This window comes from Astatotilapia calliptera, chromosome 2, assembly GCF_964374335.1.
Source record: "Astatotilapia calliptera chromosome 2, fAstCal68.1, whole genome shotgun sequence".
Taxonomy (NCBI): Eukaryota; Metazoa; Chordata; class Actinopteri; order Cichliformes; family Cichlidae; genus Astatotilapia; species Astatotilapia calliptera.
The window spans coordinates 18,135,744-18,160,077 of record NC_137423.1 but is presented as its reverse complement, the minus strand read 5'-3'; the positions used below and the strand labels follow the sequence as shown (position 1 = coordinate 18,160,077).

At 40.5% G+C, this 24,334-nt stretch overlaps 1 long non-coding RNA gene across 1 annotated transcript; it reads left to right on the top strand.

The window, feature by feature from the left end:
- Positions 1-19,416: 19,416 nt before the first annotated feature.
- On the top strand, positions 19,417-21,838 carry LOC145430788 (uncharacterized). The gene is made up of 2 exons (XR_013911139.1): positions 19,417-20,966; positions 21,052-21,838. It is a non-coding gene; the product is annotated as an uncharacterized LOC145430788 (long non-coding RNA).
- The last annotated feature ends 2,496 nt before the right edge of the window (positions 21,839-24,334 follow it).

Sequence of the window (24,334 nt, the reverse complement as noted above, 5' to 3'; positions counted from 1 at the left end):
GCTTGTGAGTTATTTTGTTCATGTATCAGCTGTTTAGTAGTTTTATGACAAGATGGATGCTGTCATTATATTTTAGTATAGTTTTAGAGTTGAGGAGAATAAAAGAATATTTAACATTAATTGTACCAATGTTGTTGTGTACGAAGCACAAATTAATTTAAGTTTTAATTTATGAATTTTTGAGTACATGGTGTACTAGGTTGTAATTGCATAGAAATGTACGTTTAAGGATATAAAGAACTATATTTAATGAGTTACAGTGAAAAGAAGTGCTTGGAAATAGTAATATAAACAGAAATTTCAAATTTTCTATTTACGGAAAATATCAGTTAATGATACAGAAAATATACTGTGAATAAACGGAATCTTCGGTTTTATAGCTGAAGGAAATGTCCGTAAATAGTACAGAGAGTATACTGTAAATCTACAGAATTTTCCGTTTTATCGTTTACAGAAAAGTCCGTCAAACTTCCGTAAAAAAACAGAAAATGTACTGGCAGAAAATTACCAGGACATTTTCCGTTTTTCTACGGAATATTTTTTTTACAGTGTACAGAGACACAAAGATGAAAAATTTTCTATTACTTGAATATAACTGAATCAAAAGTTACAATGCATAAGATTTTTATAGAACATGGTTTTTGAAGTATGACTTTTTTCAATAAAACTTTTTAATAGAACTGTTTTCAGAAACTTTAAATCTTTAAAGGTGTTGTTTTCATTCTAAACGCAGTTTTCACATATGAACTGCAGAAAATGTAAGGAGAGGTGCAAGGTTAACCTTTGTCCCATTTAGGGGTTAAAGTGGGCAGGTGGATGATCTCCAAGATCTGGTGTAGCAGTGCAGCATGAAGAAATGACTCACTTTACAAATCATCATTTCTGTTGTGAGCTCCAGGAGATTTGCTTTCTTTGTGGACCGGCCGCTGTTCTGGGGTTTATGGGACACCAGCTCTGTGGATTCAACCATCAACAGTCTGTAGTATGTAGAGTACATTACATGAGCCATCATGGCGGCTTTCCAACTCGTGGTCAGTATACCTATAAAATGGAATTTGACCACGGTTACTAAAGAACATCATCAACTTAAATTCAAACAGATGTCCCCTTCCATAGTTCTTCTAGAAACCGGTCCTGTTACATAACACACCAGGGCACTTACTTGGAAGTACTTAACAATTCAATTTCATTTTAATGTTTAACAGGACAGAAAAACTGCATGTACAAAATATTCAGTGAAATTATAAAATTCTCTTAAATGTTTGGCAATTTTCTCTACAAATGCAGTTTCCAATCTTTGTGTGTTTCCTCTCAGAGTGATACTTCTACCACTGTGTCTCTGTTTGCGCTGTGGCAGGCAGGATGTAGGACCCAAACGCAGGACTCACAACACATGACTATAACTGAAAACAGCAGTTTCATTGCTGCAAAGTCCTCCATAAAATCAACTCACAAAAAACAAACCAAAACCATGAATATGGAAACTCACAACTGAAACACTGGGAAACTGCAAACTCAACCTAGACAACAAGAAGACAGACCTGGAACTGAGAGCTAGGAATTAGACAGGACCACAAGAGAAACACACAGCAGAGAGCATGTACAACACAACAACAGACAGAGGAAAACACATAAGCTCTGTCCCAAAGTCTAGGCCGCATCCTTCGGAGGAGTGACGCTGAAAAACTAGTTCATGCATTTATTACTTCTAGGCTGGACTACTGTAATTCATTATTATCAGGATGTCCAAAAAACTCCCTGAAAAGCCTTCAGTTAATCCAAAATGCTGCAGCAAGAGTACTGACAGGGACTAGAAAGAGAGAGCATATTTCTCCTGTTTTGGCTTCCTGTTAAATCCAGAATTGAATTCAAAATCCTGCTCCTCACATACAAGGTCTTAAATAATCAGGCCCCATCTTATCTTAATGACCTTGTAGTACCATATCACCCTATTAGAGCACTTCGCTCTCGCTCTGCAGGCCTACTTGTTGTTCCTAGAGTATTTAAAAGTAGAATGGGAGGGAGAGCCTTCAGTTTTCAGGCCCCTCTTCTGTGGAACCAGCTTCCAGTTTGGATTCGGGAGACAGACACTATCTCTACTTTTAAGATTGGGCTTAAAACTTTCCTTTTTGCTAAAGCATATAGTTAGGGCTGGACCAGGTGACCCTGAATCCTCCCTTAGTTATGCTGCAATAGACATAGGCTGCCGGGGGATTCCCATGATGCATTGAGTGTTTCCTTTCCAGTCACCTTTCTCACTCACTATGTATTAACAGACCTCTCTGCATTGAATCATATCTGTTATTAATCTCTGTCTCTCTTCCACAGCATGTCTTTTATCCTGTCTTCCTTCTCTCATCCCAACCGGTCGCAGCAGATGACCCCGCCCCTCCCTGAGCCTGGTTCTGCTGGAGGTTTCTTCCTGTTAAAAGGGAGTTTTTCCTTCCCACTGTTGCCAAAGTGCTTGCTCATAGGGGGTCATATGATTGTTGGGTTTTTCTCTGTATCTATGAAGCGCCTTGAGGCGACTTATGTTGTGATTTGGCGCTATATAAATAAAATTGAATTGAATTGAATTGAATTGAACCGGCCTTCGCGGTCTACGTGGGCCGGGTCCTTGGAAGACCGAGAAGGCCGGAAGTGTGAGGCTGTAAAATGGGACGGTCTAGTCTTCAGATTTGCGTCACTGCTGTCTCGGTGGAGTTTAATAAACTCAGCTAATAAACTCTGCTCCTCGCTATCTAAAATATAACAGGACACTGGTGTAAATTCTCAACCGTCTCACACTTCTGTTTAATCACTTTCTGTTTGACGTTTATGCAGCTTTGTGAAAACCCCGGAGGAACCCTCCCGAGGGATTAATAAAGTTTTATTTAATCGAATCTAATAACTTTGATCTCAGCCAAACCGATTTACTCAAAAACAAATAAAACACTGAAAAAAGTCAAACAATTACATTTTTAAGTTATCTGAGTAGCGAGTAGTATGTTTAACCTGAGTAGTGAAAGACCGCGGGGGTCAGTCTGTCAGAATCTGTGCTTGGCTCAGTAAAGAAGCTCAGAGATGTTCTTTTCACTTTGAACCCTGGATCAGAGCCCTTACATTTACCTTACAGTGCTCATATCATCTATATTCTGTGCATTTCTTCCAGTGGTTTGTTAGCGCTCTGCCTTGTTTATTACCAAATACTTTTAAGTAAAGCAGACACACATCCCAGGTGATTTAAAAAGTATTGTTATCGTGTTTACCCAGATTGTCACCATGGTTATAGGAATAAGACTTTCCAATGATGAATAAAGGCCCAAGTTAATAAAAGCAAAGGAACAAAGAAAAGTGAAAAAGACTCAGCTGAGCTAAACATTTGTGTTCTTACTTCGACCAGTGTAGAGTTGAATATTAATCAGACTGTAACAGTGTTACAACAGCAGTGCTGTTCTGGTTAGTGGCTGGGATCATCTGTATGTTTGTGTCACAGTTTTCCCTGCGACTCCTGTCTTTAGCCAAAGTCCAATGATCTTTGGTGACCAGTTTCAGGGCAGTTACACCTGCAGCTACAGTAACTATTCAAGAAATGTGTTCTGCTCTTGATCAAGCAAAGGATTTCAAGACTTATTCTTCCATAAGACAAAGCCCAGTTAGACAGGTGAGTGTGCACTGACTGAGCCTCAGGTCACATTTCAGGTAAGTCTTTGTTGTTCTTGTCAGGGAGGTGAGAGTATTCAGTTTCTTCACAGGGTCGAGTTCCTGTAAGCGTTCTTGTGCAGGTTTCAGCTTGGCTAAGTGTTTCTCTGTCTGCCGATGATATTGTTATTGTCTAACTTTGTAGTGACACAGATACACACTGTGTGCATATACATCTTCCATCTGACTCAGTCGTTCTTTGCTTTTGTAAGCTGTTATATGTGTGTGTAAAAACAGTTAATGGGAACAACAGGCAAATAAGATACAACAGGTATTTACATAAGATCAGAGCTTTAATGCTATTTGTGTAAGCATCAATCATACAGCCATTAGATGTCAGCAATGGTGGGTAAGTTACTTTAAAAAAGTAATTAATTACTAATTACTTAATCAATATTGTATTTAAAATACTTATCTAATTACTGTGTCTGAAAAGTAACTTAATTACTCAATAACTTCTTAAAATCCCTATAAACCTTGAGTGGACAAACAATAGAAATTAAACTCTTTAAATAATAAATATTTTTTTAAAGACGAAGACTCTACAGTACGCAGTAGTGGCATCTCTTCCACAATGTAGTCTGCAATCATTTTTTAAGCTCACCTTCAGACACTTTCTGTGCTGCTGAAGTAAAATCAGTTTTTGCTACTTAGCAGGAGTTGCTGTGGTGTTATCCATGGATGATGAACAAGGATCACTTAGAAGTGTTCGTCTATGCTCTCGTGTCAGGCGCTTCAGTAGATTACTTGTGCTATTAACAGCAGCCGATAGTTTTTACATATTGCTGTAATGTTCTTGTCTGCTTGTTTCAGAAAAGTGAAGAGACGGGAATATGTCCATTTCATAAAACAGCCACTCGCTTCAACAGAGTCCGACAGCTTCCGCTTTAGAATACGACTGTGCAGCAAACTGGCGCGAAATGACGTGCAGCTGCACTACAGCGATGTTAAAGCGGCAGAGTTTACTTTTACCTTTAGAAAATAAATTATTGAAATTAAATAATGATATTCAGCGAGTTTAATTATTTTACAATGTAACGCAAGTACATTGTAAGTAACTGTAATTAAAATACCTAAAACTGAACAGTAATCAGTAACTCTACTTTTTCAGTGGAAAAGTAATTTAATTACAGCATTACTAAGTAACGCGTTACACCCAAGACTGGATGTCAGACACCATGAATAATGGTCGTGTCCAAATTCATGGGCTGCATCCTCCTGAGGACGCATTTGTAGGCCTATTAAGTCATAGCGATGCGCCGAAGGCTGGCCAAATTTGAAGACTCTCTGCTGAATGCAGCCGACAAATGTGTCCTCCTTTTCCCCGAATTTGAAGTATGGGTCAGGTGTGTCCTTCGTGGCCCACCATATCCCAGAATTCATAGCACAGCCCAGCCAATTCCAGTTTTCAACAATGGCGGCCGCTACTAAGTTTTAATATTACTCTTATTAATCTTTCTGGGTCACAAAATAAACTTTTAACATATTTTCAGGCAAGAAAGTAGGTGTGTAAACTTCAAATATCTGCTCGGTTTATCAAGACGTCCAACGTTATTGGAGACGTCTGTTACCCACCAGCTCGATAGCTAGCCGGGAGCTCGAGGGTGACTAGAGCCGCTGAGAATGGCAAACTCCTGGCACATCCTTTTCAGATCTCCGCCAACTTTTACTACTCAGGTTAAACGTAATATATAAGTCACTTAGACAACCTAAAAATGTTATTCTTTGTCCTTTTTCAGTGTTTTATTTGTTCCTGAGTAAATCAGTTTGGCTGAGATCAAAGTTATTAGATTAGTTTAGTAAGATTAGCAAGAGATTAGTTTTTACACAGCTGAGTAAACGTCAAACAGAAAACTGATTAAACAGAAATGTGAGGTGGTCGAGATATAACTCCAGTGTCCTGTTATATTTTAGATAGCAAGGAGCAGACGGCCAAGTTTATTTAACTCCACCGAGAAAGCGGTGACGCAAATCTGAAGGCTAGACCGTCCAATTTCACAGCCGTTTACTTCCGGTCAACCTGACTGAGGATGCAGCCCATGAATTTGGATACTTCTAAAAATGGTGATCACAATTCAAAACATAGATCAGTATGTAAGTAAAACATCTCTACAGGTCTTTTCTCAGCAGTGTGATTTCCATGTCATTCCTTTATTTCACCTCTATATCAGAGACATGCACACCATGTTTGATGACTATTACAGTGACTTTGTTAGTGTGTCAGACTTTCACAGCCTGCATCAAAGCAAAGTATAAATTCACATGTGCACATTTACACATGTGGCACAGTAAGAATATCTTCACCCATGGAAGGCTCAGAATTTGATGGTAAATAATGTTCAGTATATTAGGCACTAGAGGTCGAGGATCACACGTAGTCTGCGACAGTTTAAGAGGAGTTCCCTCACAAGTCCAAAACACTCACCTCCTCCCACTTTCACAGTGGGTTTGCTCATTTTTGTTTCACAAATTTGCATTGCTCTTAACAGGTGTTGATCGGGTGGCAATCAGTGGTTATACTGTTAACCTTTCTGTTTTGATAAAAAAGCAAAGTCACAACATTCTCCTGAAGAAAGAATTGTTTATTTAGATTATATCCATGTATATTTAATACACGACACAATTTCAGTTTAAAAAACTGCGACCGTACATCAGATAACATTAGATTAAAAGACCTGAATGGAATCCAAGATGAGCCAAGTTGGACATAAACCGTGACATATTAAAAAGTAAATTATGCTACACTTCTTGCCAAGAGGGAGATGACAATCAAGTTTTATTACAAATATTAAAAGGATCTCCCGATTGTGTAGCTGTGTGTGGCCAGAATGACCAACACATACAGTGGGCACTCTGCATATTAAGGCATCACAGGTGTCAAGCACACTGATTAAATGATGAAGAAACAGTGCAATTCGCATCCAGTAATTTCATGTCCTGATACATGCAGACACTTTTTATAAACCACATATCAAAAAAAAGGATTGGTTGCTGGTAATTGCACACCTCATTTGATTTGTCAACACATTTCCAACCATCTCCATTAATGTTAATGACTTTCGGGTGCCCTTGCAGTGGAGCGGAGCCATCTCTCTGGTGAAATGCACCGATAAAATTTACAAAGTGAGCAATAATGGATGGTTCTTTCTTTTTGTACTGGGTGATTAGGCTAATGTGCTTTTAATTGGTAGACGTGAGCGTCTTTTGTTAAGGTTTGCAGATTTAGTGCAACAGAGTAGACAGGAGATGCTTTAAACAAAGAACGGAAACGCACCTCAGTTTTCAGTTTTTTTCCTGGAACAATTTAAAATTATTATTATTATTATTATCATTTACCAATCTATGAATTTTCAAATGTAATAATCGGCAAAAAACATTTTTAGCACATTATCATTTTTTGATTGAGATATTAAATTACATTCGATTACTTTCATTTCTGACCAGAAAATATTGCTTTACTTGTTGAATGTTGAATGATTAATTTCTGACTTCTCAGTAAAGGCCAGTGTGTTGCCTTCAATTTGTGAATAAAAATATAATTTCAGTTCAGTAAATTTAGTAATTTGTTCTTTCAAAGATGTTTTTGACAGATTTCTAAAATATTTGTGTTTTGTTCTTATGACAGACGTTTAACAGTGTGGCATTATGTATTTGTTACATTTGAAGAAACAACAATGAAGTTCTGGATACTTTCTCCCCTCAGATACTTACTGTACACAATAAATATTTTATTTGTATTTAAATGTAATTGCTTACATTTTGTGGCTTATATGTTTGTTTGTTTATTGTTATTTTTTATTTGTTTATGTTTATTATTAGTAATTGTATTCTGCCATGTTTCCTGTTCCTTCCTTTCTTATTCTTTCTTTTTCGGTTTCTTCTGGTTCGCAGTATTTCTGTTCTCTTCTGTTTTGTTTCTGAATTCAGTAAGAAAGTGAAAGTATTGTAAATTTTTTATTGATGACAAAAATACAGATTTTTCCCCCAACACCACTCAGGGTTTAAAAACAACACAACTCAATAACTGCCTTGGTTCAAGTAGTAAATTAGATTTAAATTACATAAGGTAATGGACTGCTAAATTACTGTGTTGCTTTTTTAGGACTCTTGCTCATCATCATATTTATAAATAATCTTTGTTATAATTTATTAAATGCTTTGTTGTTTTTATGCAGATGACAGTTATCTATTATACTTCCTCTGTTACACTTCTCCGTTTTGGCTTTGATGTAGTTCAGTCCAGTTTAACTCAGCTGGAGTTCAACGTTCACATGACTGATAAAGAGAAATGTAATGTGCTGTCTCGGCTAAAAATTCTGAAATACCCTTTTAGACACATGTAAATGTTGACCTTTAATGTTTAGCTCAGTTGTTCTCTTTATCTTCACTGTCTTAGGGTTACTTGCCTTGAGTTGTCTACAGGTCAAACGGTAAGCAAACTTCTCCAGATCTTCTCAGCTGCAAACACAGACTTACTTTGTAGTATAAGGGTATCTGGTATCTGGATTTGCTTACCCTAACGTGGCAGTCAGGATAACCGGTCGCATCGACTTGTTAAGTTAACGCAGGGTTCACCCTGTGTGTCCACATGACACGAGTGGTCATCAACTCGAAACTGGGCATTCCATTATCCATAGTCTTCCCAGGAAAACGATCCCTATGAGAACTACAGCAGAAACATTAGAAAACAGTCATTTAAAATCTATCATGAACACAGAACACATGACTGTTGTAAAAAGGTCAAAAGACGATTGTTAGTCATTAACATGATTTATTGCACAGAATGGTAAACATTTTCATTCCAGTTAAATATGCTGGCATTTATTTCTAAGAGTGCACATTAGAGTTAAAGTGTTAATGTGAAACAGGTGCACCAGTCTCAGGAAGCCACGCCCACTCTGAGAGGAAATAAGCAGAGTACGTACTGAGCCATACACTCATACACATACACGGACTTAGACTGGGAAGAGGAGAATAGAGATAGCAGGAGGACAGGGGACCATGACCAGGTCATAATTTATCATTTCAGTCTAGCTCCAGCGAAGAAACACTTTACTTACTGCGATGATGTGATGTGCTCTTTATGAATGGACCTGACAAATGCCTATAAAAGTTGAGCGCTGCATACCAACTATGCCTTATACTTTATTTGCTGTGGAGGCTGTGTACTTCACTATTTTATGTATTCAGTTATTAAATGGTAAATGGCCTGTATTTGTATAGCGCTTTACTCTACATTCAGTCATCCACACATTCACGATGGCAAGCTACATGGTAGCCACAGCCACCCTGGGGCGCACTGACAGAGGCGAGGCTGCCGGACACTGGCGCCACCGGGCCCTCTGACCACCACCAGTAGGCAACGGGTGAAGCGTCTTGCCCAAGGACACAACAACCAAGACTGTCAGAGCCGGGGCTCGAACCAGCAACCTTCCGATTACAAGACGAACTGCCAACTCTTGAGCCACGATCTCCCCAACAGCCATTACCCTCCTTGTGTTATTTCTCTTTGTACATGTATAAAAAACTATAGTGCCATTCACTCTCATAATTTTACAAACATCTGTTGTCATATTCACAGAAAAAGAAAAAGGATCCTGGAATAAACAGCAGGAGGAGATAAAAATTGTCAGAAGTATTCACTGTAGGAGAATTTAAGCCAAATAAAATTCTTGGTCACTGCTAAGTTGAGCTAAAATGAGTTTCATTTGTTTTTTTTGCTTTATGTTTTGTTGCATACATTCTGGATATTGTGTTCACTTCTTTGAAGTCTGTTAAATAGAAAGTTCTGAAACATTTGAGGCTTATTTTGCATAATATTGGGCCTCATAAATGTAGCTTCTTTGACTTGCAGAGCTTTACCGTTTGACAGCTGTTTGTATAATGATGACCAGACGCATCTTCATTTTGGACCAAACCATCTTTATCAGTTTTGAAGGAGGGTGTTTCCTACAAGTGCAGCCACAGCTGTAAAACTGGAACAGATCAACAAAAGAAGTTTTAGTGTAAGTAATGAGTGTCTTTTGTTTACAGCAGCAACATCAGCCAAACATTTAAGTTGTCACAAAGTTTACAGTTTTCAAACATTTTTGTTTAAAACGTATAAATGGAGTATAATTTTTCCAGTAATTTATGACCAATGTATAACCATGTTTCTTATATTGTGATGATTAGTCTTAGTAATAAAGTTCAACAAACACCCAAGATGGAATGACCTCCTGAAGAGCACAAATGACAGACTATGAGCTTGTGGGGATGTTTAATGTATTTTAATTCATAATTTGAGAGAGACAAATTAGCCAATTCCAATGTAAAAATTTATCTGCCTATTAAAAAAAAGAAGATAATCTTCTCACAAACTGGTGTTTGATTTTGAAACAGGAAAAAAGTGGGGAAACAACTGAAAAGACTAACATTTGAATAAAACCTGAAAGCAAGTAAATACTTTACAATGGGGCAAAAAAGTATTTAGTCAGCCACCGATTGTGCAAGTTCCCCCACTTAAAATGATGACAGAGGTCAGTAATTTGCACCAGAGGTACACTTCAACTGTGAGAGAAGGAATGTGAAAAAAAAAATCCATGAATCCACATGGTAGGATTTGTAAAGAATTTATTCGTAAATCAGGGTGGAAAATAAGTATTTGGTCACCTCAAACAAGGAAAATCTCTGGCTCTCACAGACCTGTAACGTCTTCTGTAAGAAGCTTTTCTGTCCCCCACTCGTTACCTGTATGAATGGCACCTGTTTGAACTCATCATCTGTATAAAAGACACCTGTCCACAGCCTCAAACAGTCAGACTCCAAACTCCGCCATGGCCAAGACTAAAGAGCTTTCGAAGGACACCAGGAAAAGTATTGTAGACCTGCACCAGACTGGGAAGAGTGAATCTACAATAGGCAAGCAGCTTGGTGTGAAAAAAATCAACTGTGGGAGCAATCATCAGAAAATGGAAGACATACAAGACCACTGATAATCAAATTCAAATTCAAATTCAAATTTTATTTGTCACGTACACAGTCATACACAGTACGATATGTAGTGAAATGCTTGGACAACTGCTCGTGACCTAAAGAAAACAAAAAAGGAAAAGGCTATGAATAAGATAGGAAATAAATATGAAAAGTTAAAAAGGGTAAATTTAACTAGGAAGGAATAAAATATAAATTAAGGTTAAAAATGAAATAACTGTACAACACAAATTAGAATGAAGGGTAAATTTAACTGGGAAGAATAAGATAAAGATAAATATATAAATTAAAGTTGAAAATAAAATAACTGTACAACAAAATACACAATACACAATATAGAACTATATAAGAATGTATGAAGAAATCTAAATATAAATAAATATATACACAATAACAGCAGCTGTACAAGTATTAACCGGAAATGAAGAATATAGTGACCAGTGTTGTGCAAAAACAAAGTCCAGAAAGTCCAGTGTGTGTAAGAACCATATGTGTGGGTCAGTACTGTGTGGTGGTGTGATTGAGAGACCGTATCGCCTGCGGGAAGAAGCTCCTCCTCAGTCTCTCTGTGTTGGTCTTCAGGGAGCGGAATCGCTTTCCTGACCTCAACAGAGAGAACAGTCTGTTGTTGGGATGGCTGAGGTCCTTCACGATCTTCCTGGCCTTGGTCCAGCACCGCCTGCTGTAGATTGAGTGCAGGTCAGGGAGCTCGGAGCGGATGGTGCGCTCAGCTGACCGCACAACCCTCTGTAGAGCTCGTCTGTCCTGCATGGTGCTGTTCCCGAACCAGGTTAAGATGTTTCCCGCCAGGATGCTCTCTATGGTGCACGAGTAAAAGTTCCTGAGCACCTTGGAGGGCAGTTGGAAGTCTCTCAAGCGTCTGAGGTGGTAGAGACGCTGTCGGGCCTTTTTCACCACGGTGTTGATGTGACAGGACCATGACAGGTCCTGCGTGATGTGAACTCCGAGGTATTTGAAGCTGTCCACTCTCTCCACTGGGCACTCGTTGATGACGGGGGTCTGGTAGTTCCTCTCCTGCTTAGTGCTGAAGTCCACTATCAGCTCCTTTGTCTTACTGACGTTTAGAAGGAGGTTGTTCCTCTGGCACCAGTTCTCCAGATTCCTAATCTCCTTCAGGTAGGCCGTCTCGTTGTTATCAGAGATCAGGCCCACCAAGACGGTGTCGTCAGCAAACTTGATGATGGTGGTGGAGCTGGTAGTGGCCACACAGTCATATGTGTACAAAGAGTACAGCAGGGGGCTCAGAACACACCCCTGTAATCTCCCTCGATCTGGGGCTCCACGCAAGATCTCATCCCGTGGGGTCAAAATGATCATGAGAACGGTGAGCAAAGATCCCAGAACCACACGGGGGGACCTGGTGAATGACCTGCAGAGAGCTGGGACCAAAGTAAAAAAGGTCACCATCAGTAACACACTACAACGGCAGGGAATCAAATCCCGCAGTGCCAGACGTGTTCCGCTGCTGAAGCCAGTGCATGTCCAGGCCCGTCTGAAGTTTGCCAGAGAGCACATGGATGATACAGCAGAGGATTGGGAGAATGTCATGTGGTCAGATGAAACCAAAGTAGAACTTTTTGGTATAAACTCAACTCGTCGTGTTTGGAGGAAGAAGAATACTGAGTTGCATCCCAAGAACACCATGGATGCACAGACAGGGACAGGAGCAGGATTGACAAACTGGTGCGGAGGTCTAGCTCCGTGCTGGGATGTCCTCTGGAGTCTGTGGAGGTGGTTGGTGAGGGGAGGATGTTAGTAAAGCGCATTCTGTCTCTCACAGTTGAAGTGTACCTCTGGTGCAAATTACTGACCTCTGTCATCATTTTAAGTGGGGGAACTTGCACAATCGGTGGCTGACTAAATACTTTTTTGCCCCACTGTATATGCTGCCTTATGGTAAACTTTGGTAATATTGTTTAAGAACAACACTGGCTGATGATGAAATACAGTCAGCTGGCATGGTGACACTGCCAGTATTAATCTGCAGGGCTGGACTGGGACAGAAAATCGGGCATTTTGACTGGAGACCGGCCCACCAGGTATTAAAGCCATAAAGCCTTTGAATGAAAACAAATGCTGTTGTGACATTGATGTACAGTCTTGTTGGTATATGTATGATTTCTATACATTTTACATCAGATAAAAACTTTGGTTGTAAGCTTCAGATAATTATTTAATAACAGCCAGACATTTTAAATGAGAATAAGGAAGAAAAGTATATCTTTGTGCCCCCCTTTCCCTGTTAATGCCCTACCTGGCCCCCTGGCAAAACTTTGCTAGATCCGCCCCTGCACAGTTACCAGCTGTCAGCTACGTAGAAAAAGGATCCTGGTGTTATTTGTCTGCCAGAAACAGTTCATAACTTCCCTTCAACTCATTCATGTCACCTAAAAGGTAAACCTGTTTCTCCATCACCTGTTCAGCTCTGATGATTCAGTAAGGACATCTCCTGGTTTCATCTTCATGTTTCCCTCTCACCACATATCCAAACCGATATCATGACCAGCAGTTTTACAGCTGTGGCTCCAGCAAACATCAGCTGATACTAGAAAGTAATAGTAAATCAATTCTAACAACAGCTGATCTAGCTTAAACGTGCTGCTGTTGTTTAGCACAACATCTGCTGGTTTCCGCTTTCTGGCGCAAAGTGGGCGATAAACAAACAAGAGAGCCGATCAGCTGATCATTGATCAGTTTCATGACTGAAGTAGCAACAGGAGAGGCAGGGGAGAGAATGAGAGAAGAAGAGGCAGCTGTGCAGCGTAACGACAGAATAACTCCAGCTTTGTGTCTTTTTTTCATTATAGCGAAAGTACGGGACAAACTTGTTCTTTCTCAGCTCAATAACTAACCTTATGAATAAAATAAAGTTCACTATCAGTAACATCATAGCACCCACCCAGCTGTATAAAAACTCCGTCAAGCTGGCTAGAACGCAGTACGAGTTATTGCAACTGAGGGTAAAAAGTCAGCACAACTAAAATAAACTCCACCTAAACTTGGTTTATATCTCCATACAGCAATGTTACGACTTAGATTATATCTTATAACTCATAATTCTTATGTTAGCTGCCCTCAGTAGCATACTGTCTGAAATATTCAACGGATGCAATAATTCTTTAAGTGTTATTTTTTCTTTGGTATTCTAATTTCACCGAAGTTTACTAAACTCAACAAACTTAATATTACTTACCGGGACATTTATTCTGTCCTCATTTTCTTTCACCGAAAAATTGTTTCCTGAGTGCCGTCTTTCGTGCTTGGCTCGCCTACCTTTGCTAACATGATGCACATAGCCAGTCTTGCAAACTCCTCAGTAAGGAAAATCGCTATTGGTTGTCCTAAAAGTCGCTAGAAGTCGCTAAATGACATCATCACCTAATTTGCATAATTGGTCATGCTAATGTAACTATAACCTCTGTTGTTGGAGAGAGAAATAACATCGTGAAAGAGACATAAAGTGAGTAAAAAACGTCCTAAATGCATTTAGAGTTTATTTAGAACTACAAATTAAATTTCTTTTAGCAATTATTGTTTTTTTTAATGTCACAATTCCAACCCTGCTCCTTTACCCGGGCTTGGACCGGCAAAAGTGACCCGAAATAGGCACTCTGGTGGAGTTACTTTGTGTGCGTGTGTGTTTATAAGTAGTTTTTGGGCAAGATACTAACCCCATGTTTGCCTACTGGTGGTGGTCAGAGGGCCCGGTGGCGCCAGTGTCCGGCAGCCTCGCCTCTGTCAGTGCAGCTGTGGCTACAATGTAGCTTGCCATTGCCAGTGTGTGAATGTGTGTGTGAATGGGTGAATGACTGAATGTAGTGTAAAGCGCTTTGGGGTCCTTAGGGACTAGTAAAGCGCTATACAAATGCAGGCCATTTACCATTTACCATTTTAAACCTTGTGATCCACAAAACAGCATAAGAGTAAAAGAGTAAAAGAAGAACTGACTGCGTTACAGCACCCGCTGCTGGTTGAGAGTAAAAGCGATATGCGCTTTCACGTCTTTTTTTAGCGACTTTTTTTAGAGAAAAAGTCGCTAAGGGGTCTGAAAACTCGCTAAATATAGCGACAAAGTCGCTAAGTTGGCAACACTGCATAGCGCAGAAGCAGATGCTGCATTCACTTACACTCGGATATCTGAGCTTCACCGTGAAAACATAATCGGACATTTGATATTTGATTGAATTTTATTGTTTTGCCTTTGGTGTGGCACCTGGGGTGGCCAGTCTGGTTGGGGGGGGTGGCCTGTGTACCCCCAGGCCACCCCGCTGGACACGCCACTGTTAGAACTTACTTTTGAAAGTTTACTCTTTGGCCGCTCCACTTCTTTGAAGTGTCTCCCAGTCCCAGTGCTCTTGTTAGCATGTTTTGGTTCGTGCAACTGGTCCATCCGGTTATTGTCTCCCCAGAAACATTTCCGTTGTCTTTTTTCCTATTTCCGTTGTGCTTTGTGTGCTTTTGCAGCGTTTTTCTTTTTGCAGCATTTTTCTTTTTGCAAGTGTTTTCTGAAGTTGCAGTCCGTTTGGCCTCTCAGGGCCACCGTATTGATCATCAAGCTTGCCAGCACTGACTGATATCACTGTCTAAACACCAACATGGCTACAGCCAAAATGCTAATGCTGGGGTTTCAAAATGTGGAGTCAAACACCAATGGCTGAATCATGTTGCTATGTGAGTCTTTTGTGCACAGTCCACATTGTTGGACAAATGTTTCCCTACAACTGTAGGGATTACTGCTCTGAAATGTAGCCCTTGAATTATGTACGCAGGCCTTTCAGGCCTAAAAGCTGATATTAGTAAATGCACCTTATGGAAAATGATACAGACTATGGTGACAGCAAAGCATACATGGCCATTCCTTTAAAGAAATGAAGCAGATATGTAGGGCAGTTTGGGTTTTTGGGTTTTTTTCCCCACAGTATAGCTCAGTGTAGATAGTGCAGTGCAGTAGAAATAACCTGTTGATCACACAAGCCCAGAGGCCCGAAGCAATAATAAGATAAACATCAGCTGAAACAGAGAGGACGAGGCAAACAGGAGACAGGGAAACTGAGGAAAGAAGGAGAAAGGCACACAGCAGACTATTGTCAGGGCCCAGCTATGTGACCCAGCACTTTGAGTTTATTCTGAATGTTTGATTTCTTATATTGGAAATATGTTAAGTTCTTGTGTTGCTCATATTAGTCAGGATTTAGTTGCGTTTTAGGCTAGTTTAACCTCTGTCCGGTCATCTGTTATTCTCACCTCATGGTCCATGGATGTAATGTGTCTCTAGTCTTGGTTTTCTCATGTTTAGGTTTATGAAGGCAATTTCTTCGTGAAATTTTAAAGCCAGCAGACAACAGACCTACGCAAAGGACTATTACTTCAGTGTTAATTACCTTAAATTAAAAAAATAGAAGTAAATTTACACCCAATTCTCTGAGGAAAAAGTAAAGTGTACATTTAAACTTACCCTTGTCTATAAAGAAGACTAAGGAGGATATTTACTAAGGATGAAAATGGAATTAATGTTCACAAAAACACTGTCAGCACCTGATTCATGTTTTCTCTGTTCAATCACAAGGTGAGAAGCTCAGATGGTTGGACTGCTGAAAAGAGAGAAATCCAAAGTTATTTTAATCTTACTGAAACAATCCACTCAACACCACAACAAGGTTCCTCCATGACTGGCCGTTCCTCCCAGTCACGGCCCTCCGATCTGAACCCGAGTGGTGTTTTGTTATTGGACTTCTGTGCAAATCACAGTTACGCTGCACAGCTGCCTCTTCTTCTCTCATTCTCTCCCCTCTCTCTCCTGTTCCTACTTCAATCATGAAACTGATCAATGATCAGCTGATCGGCTGTTCTCTCTTGTTTGTTTATCGCCCACTTTGCGCCAGAAAGCGGAAACCAGCAGATGTTGCGCTAAACAACAGCAGCACGTTTAAGCTTGATCAGCTGTTGTTAGAATTGCTTTAATATTAATTTCTAGTATCAGCTGATGTTTGCTGGAGCCACAGCTGTAAAACTGCTGGTCATGATGTCGGTTTGGATATGTGGTGAGAGGGAAACATGAAGATGAAACCAGGAGATGTCCTTACTGAATCATCAGAGCTGAACAGGTGATGGAGAAACAGGCTTACCTTTTAGGTGACATGAATGAGTTGAGGGGAAGTTATGAACTGTTTCTGGCAGACAAATAACACCAGGATCCTTTTTCTACGTAGCTGACAGCGAGTAACTGTGTAGGGGCGGGTCTAGCAAAGTTTTGCCAGGGGGCCAGGTAGGGCATTAACAGGGAAAGGGGGGCACAAAGATATACTTTTCTTCCTTATTCTCATTTAAAATGTCTGGCTGTTATTAAATAATTATCTGAAGCTTACAACCAAAGTTTTTATCTGATGTAAAATGTATAGAAATCATACATATACCAACAAGACTGTACATCACTGTCACAACAGCATTTGTTTTCATTCAAAGGCTTTATGGCTTTAATACCTGGTGGGCCGGTCTCCAGTCAAAATGCAGATTTTTTTGTCCCAGTCCAGCCCTGGGCACGACACGCAGTGAATTAATCTGAGAAGGTGCATTAAAAAATAAATAAATAAACATGGCCACACCAGCAGTGCACATTGCAAATCAGCTCGCATAGACACATTAGTTGTGCAGTTTCTTAATGACGGTATCTTAGCTAACAACCCCAACTACCAGATTCAACTTGTAATTGGCTAAAAATAATTTAACCTACTGGTGAGAGGGACGTTGTTAGCTTTCCGACTCTTCAAATGCTTCAGGAGCTTTCCGCTCAGCACAGCAATCAGCACCGTGGAAATACACGGATACATCCGTAGACTCGAGACAGAATTCACAATGTGTTTTCAGGACTTTCAGGCGTATGGACCAATGTTTATTTTCTGATCAAACCAGAAAGCTTTAATGAGCAGCTGGATTTGTCTCACATTAACTGGCTGAGTTCATACCAGTTAATGCAACATCGAAGCAGCTGGAATCCACAGCTGTGCGTGTTCATGGAGCTGCATTTTCACCTGCTGGACATCACTACCTGACAAGTTTAACTGTCTTCAGAACATTGCAGAGGCCTTATTGACAGTACTTGGCTCTACATGTCTGTGTGAGCAGGTTTTTACTCACATGAAGAGTGTCCTCAGGTAGCCGTCTGAATTCTGGACCAGAGATCAGATTAACATGTGTATTAACAAACATGCCATATTGGCTCAGTTTATTTTTCTTATTGTTTTGAGGAGACCATAAATAGCATTTGCATTTTCTGTTGTACAGTTCATTTGCTGTTCTGGATAAAAAGTATTTTTTTGGTTTCAAAATAGCTGATAACTATTCGCTGATAGCTGCCAACATCTGCGAACAAATATGATTCTATAAAGTGGTTCTATATATTGTGTAACTGTTAATATATAGTGTTTTTAAATTTATTGCTAATGCAATCATATGGCACACTGACTTCTGAGGAAATTTTAGATGGCACTCGCCAACAGAAAGGTTGCCGACCCCTGGTGTAGAGGTTTACACTTACAAGGCAAGTCAACCTAGTGACCCTGTTTCATCTATTTGTTTATTTAAAGATCAATAAAGTTATTAAGTTAAACCTTTGGAGGCGTTTGGTATGGTCATTCAGGATAAGTAATCTTGAAGTACAGAGGGGGGCTGCTAAGGATGCTGGGCAGGTCTCCTTCAGGACCCGGTCCAAAGCCAGAGGCAGCTTTCGATTTTGCTGGGACAGAATAAACAAGTATTAATGTTACTAAAGCTCATTACAGTTTATAAGTGGGATTTGTTTTGTGTCCAAGACCTAGAAGTAAATTTTGTTGATTTTTTGTGGTGCATGAAAAGGTATTGTTACATACAGACTGCCAGCTGATGTCTAATTGAACATTATTTATGCCTGATGTCTGTTTATCTGTGGGAAAAGCAATTCTGCCATTATGATGTGAAAACAGGTCATATAGTTGTGGATCTAATAACTCTAAAGGAGGATCAAAATAAAGTATTTAATCCCACCTTGCTTTTTCCAAGCTTGTTGACAAGTTAACTTCTTACTGTTAACCTGTTGTTAAAAACAGGTTTAGTCTGGAAACTAAATATGTTTTTTATTTAACAATAACAAACCTTTGTGTTCTTAGGGGTTAGCAAAGGTTTTTATCTTGGTATTCTCCAATATTTGTGCCTTTTTTCAGCCTGTTTGATGCACCGGACCAACAAGCTAGACTCCAGCTTGTCGTCACCAAGCCGATGTGCCGAGCAGTTCAATCAGCTAACAAAGCAGCTGTTCACATGATGCAATCAGCACTCTTCTATGGAATAAAGTGTTCTTTTTACCAACACAACCAAACAGTTTACTACATAACAGGTTAGTACACGTGTATCACACCAAAAACAGTTTTTTTACCAAAGACTATTTGAAATCTTAACATCCATCAACGTGTCCGCAGGAAAAAAAAAATCTCCATGTTACAGTTACCTCAATTACATTTGGGCTTTGCTTTTCCTCACGTTTAATATGAAGTATTCCAGTCAGTGAGATGATGTGAGGGGGAAAAAGAAGGTCTCCAAAAACTGTGCCATGTCTTCCTCAGAGCCTCCACTTTTCTTTTCTTTTGTCCAAAGCACATTTTGATCTATTTGCTGCAGACACTCTGCTGATGCGATTCCCAGTCGTGGTTCAGGAAGAGCCTCAGCTATGTTTGTGGTGTAGTTGTGTAAGTAGTAAACTGTTTGGATTTTAATGAATAAAATAGTGCTGATCACGTCAGTGCCACTCCGTGCAGCTGGATCAGAGTTTCTGACTCCAGATCAACCTGTCACCTGACTCAAACAGGGTCACACAGTCCTCATTCATGAAGTGCTTTACAAACCCAAACATTTTCCCATTTAAGTGCAGATAGGCAAACAACATAGAGCCACTACTGCTAAAGAGACAGACAGTGAAAGTGGACAGTATATCTTTAGTTTCTTAACATAAAACTCATTTTTGCAGTTAAGGGCAGCACAAAAGTGATCCCATTAAACACATTTTTACTTTCCTCTGAGTTATCTGTTTCTTTCACTAGTTAGACTGACATTCGTTAGCTATTAGCTGCAACCACCCCAAGAAGAAGGGTTACATCTCCTGGGTCTAGGCGCGGCTTGCCCCTCTGGGGGCGGGGGTACCTAGACCTGGGATATGGAGTATGTTTGGGGAGTGTGACTGTCTGTGCAGTGTCTATTTGTGTCTGTCTACACGTTGGGTGAGTGCCGAGTATTTGGTTGTGTATATGGGGTGGGGATCCACGTTTGTGTCCACGTGCGCCTGTTCGTCTGTGTCTATATGTCAGGTTGGGTCTTAGACTCAACCTCTCTGGGTACATCTCAGGCCCTCCAAAGTACGGAGGCCTATCTCCCCTCACCTCCTTTTTGAGCACACGCATTCTGTAGACAAAGATATATACATGAAAACTTGATTTTTAAGTTTTGTTTTTTTTGTTCTCTTTTTTTCTTTTGTTATTTCAATTATATTGGCATGTTTGAAATAAAACTATATCTATCTACCACACTCCCTGCCGGTGGCTGATGCCCTCAGACGTTGGTGTGTTGATGGTCCTTGTCGACTGGGGCTGGGTGCTCATGTATGTACCAGCTCACTCCTGGTGGCCGATTGGCGGGACCTGGCGCCTGTGGCCCGGCTGGGCCCCTTCCAGGGGTTGGGGTGCCCTCAGGCCTCTAGCCTCTGGGCCTGAAGCTCTCCACCGGGAGAGAGTGATCAGAGCGCGTTTGGACATCTTATCATTTCCTGATGATTTTCTGTGCGAACATTACCGTTTTTCAGCACAATCTATAATTTATTTTAATAACATCCTCAGGCCATATATTACGCATGTGACACATCGCGGACATGCTCTCACTTCATTACATATTATTTGTATTGCACTTCGGTTTTTTGCAAACGGGAGCTTTCTGTATAATATTGATGACGCTGAGCACGCTTCCAAGGCTACCGTCTGTCGGGCAGTCAGGAATGTTACAGTTGCACTGAAACGTCTCCTGTACTCGTTTGTGGTGTTCCCCGGTCACAGACCCACAAGATTTATCAAAGAGGGATTCCACAAAATTGCAGGTATCAGGGTGACCAAAACGTAATGTATGATGTGGTGATACTTGGACTACTACTTAAATTTTACATTTATTTTCAGGGTTCCCAGGCGTGTATAGATGGCACTCACATTCCAATCATTGCTCCTTCAGTAAATGAAGGAGACTATGTGAACAGGAAGTCTTTCCACAGCATCAATGTACAGGTACATAGTTCCCTGTAGCATTTCAAACTAACAAATTATTTCATTATAGTAATGGATGCTAATTCGTGTTCTCTGCACTGTGAAGATCATATGTGATGCTGCCAACATTATCACAAATGTGGAAGCCAAGTGGCCAGGCTCTGTCCATGACTCACAAATATTCCGTGAATGTACACTGAGCACAAAATTTGGACATGGTGAGTTGAGAATACTTTAAAATATATAAAGACCAATTGCTTCAGGGACATTTGAACTGAAGTGTATCCTTCTGTCTTAGGAGAGTTCACTGGCTACTTGCTTGGTGATAGGGGGTATCCATGTTTACCCTATTTGCTCACCCCTTACCCTGACCCTGAACCGGGCCCACAGCAGCGATATAATCTGGCTAATTGCAGGACAAGAGCCAGAATTGAAATGACTATCGGAATGCTTAAGGCCCGGTTCCAGTGCCTGCAAAGACTCAGGGTCACCCCAGAAAGGGCATGTGACATTATTGTGGCATGTGTGATTCTTCACAACATTGCCACAATTAGAGGAGAACACTGTCCTTCTGAACCAAACATCAGCAGTGATCCAAACCATGAACATCCTGACCCTCCCACGGACATACAAGATGGAAGCGCAGTCAGAGACACCATATGTCACAATCATTTCTTTTGACCCATCACCTCAACATGTTGAAAGAAGAATAAACAGATTTTTTGTTCAACTGGCTTTATTGGTCGCCTGTATTTCCTGTACACAAAGTATTAAAAGATGTAAACCTCATAAAGTGTCTCTGTTGCTTCCTCCTCTGTAACAGCTGTCAATGTTTCTTCATTATTTTCCTGTAGTAAAGAAATAAACAACATTGCTGTTCTACTGTAAACTCATATAATCTGTGGAGTATTAAGAGTACTCACAACTGCATGTTGGTCTGGCTCAACAGGAGGCTGCACCAGATGCAGTACACCATCAACTGATAGAATATGAGGTTTATACAGGTCACTTATAACTTACAAGGGACCAAATGGCAATTAACAAACATACCAATCACCTTACACTTCATTGTCATTATGCTCTCAAAGACAACCAAGACTGAGGGAAGGCAAAATCAGTAGGAAAATAACTTCACTACAAAATAATCCATTATGGTGAAGAGTTTATCAAATGAATGAGCAGCACTGCAAAGGTGACTGTGAAGAAAGGATGTATGCACATCATGTATTATTTTGAATTTACCCCCTATGTAGGCACTTGTGTCTTGCGGGGTTATTGACTCAGAGGATGTCCCCGCAGAGATGCCTTCAGCCACAGGGCGCCCACTGTTTTGGCTGAGGGCCAACTGCTCAGCCTCTGTGAGTGGTGGTGTTTTTCAGGCCTCCGCTTTTTTTCTGTTGGCTATAACGGGGTCACATTTGAGCATACAGAGTAAGCAAATATGTACTTGTAATGTGCTCAGATAATTTCAATAAGTGCTTACAGAAAGAAAATTAATGTAGCCTCTAACTGCAATTGATTTACATCGGACAAACAGACCAAGCACTATGGCTCATACTACAATTACACCTTACCTGTTTGGACTATATTTTTATATTTCATTTTTACTTGCTGCCAGGCACGTTTGGGGCCTGTTGGGTTGCACCTGCGCTCACATCACGTCACAAAATAAAATGTATAAAATAACAAATAAAATAACATATGATAAAATAACGTGTTAAATGGGTGGAAATCCCTAGATCAATGTTTAAATTAACACTCACGCATTGACTCTGTCGGCTATGTTTTGCCATGCATGCCCCCTTTCTTTTGCAGCGGAGGCTGTGTAACTTTTTTTCCGCAAAATTGGCATGTTATCGGCATATGCTGCCATCAGAATTTCGGCCTCAAGCGCTGTAAAATACATTGACCGCGCCTTCTTTCCCTCCGTCTCCATGGTGACTCGCTTAATCTGTGCTCCACTAATCAGGGCTTTATGTATCCTCGTGCGCGCGCTTAACTTGGGGTTAAAGCAACTCCGCGTTGATTGAACTAATTGTTATCAGCCTTTCTGAAACCGAATATTCCGAGTTGGACAGTTCGGGGTTACTCAACCCTGAGTGTCGTTTTTCACTCTGAGTTTTCTAAACCGGCTTCTTGAAATAGGGCCCAGGGGCCCGTTCTTCGTACGTCGCTTACTACATCCAAGATCAAATGACACATCCAAGATCAAATCATCGCGCTAACCGTGAGCTCGCTAATCCGGTTCCCCGAACACACCTGCTGTTGACGATTACTACAGCTGGACGCAGGAATGTGACATCACTGGGTGTCGTAAAAGGGGCTACGCATCGATAGTAGAAACATTGATCGGCAACCCGCTGATTGGTCGGCGAAAATGTCGACGGAGCGCGCTCGGCTCGGTATTTTTCGGCAGCAGAGCAAGAACTCTTGAGTGAGGGATTTCAGGAGTTTCAGAGTTTAATCAGAACGCAAGGGAACACTGCAAAGGCTGCAAAAGCAAGGAGCGAGGGCTGGCAGGAAGTTGCTGACAAATTAAACTCGTAAGTAATTTAATAATAACAATAATAATGGAGTGGATTGATATAGCGCTTTTCAAGGCACCCAAAGCGCTGTACAATGCCACTATTCAGTCACTCTCACATTCACACACTGGGGGAGGCAGCTACAGTTGTAGCCACAGCTGCCCTGGGGCAGACTGACAGAAGCCAGGCTGCCATATCGCGCCATCGGCCCCTCTGGCCAACACCAGTAGGCGGTAGGGTAGATTTATTATATTACACTATATTATCCAATATTATATTACATTATATTATAATATGTTATATTTTATCCTCTGTCACATTAGAGCCACGACAGGACCCACTAGAACATGGGAACAGGTAAAAGTGAAATATAAGAATATTCTACAGAATGGTAATATTTATCACTTATATTGCTTTTAGTCTCTTGGAAAGAGACCCTGGAATAATCTGTTTGTTTATAACAGCAACCAAGAAAAGGGCAGAGCAACAAAAGACAGGTGGTGGTCCTGCACCCCCTCGTCAACAAGTTGGTTAAGTAAATAATACCCTCACGGGAAAATCGATATCTCTCTATGAGCACACTGTCGCGCTGAGCTAAAGGATCCTGTCTGTCCCGCAATATACGCTGAATTCTGAGGACTCTCCTTATCAATCTTGCACCTTCCGCAATGGGTGGCTCGCGTATACGGACAGGACATGGCTGCGACAGGCTTCCCAAATCCACCTTCGCTTTTATAGCCGTGGTCTCTCATCTTGATTACACGAAGTAATTTACAATTGCTACTCTGAAATATGAATTAAATCTGTAATAATCACATACATGTAATAGAATGTTAATAGTACATTTCCCTTTTTTAGGAAATG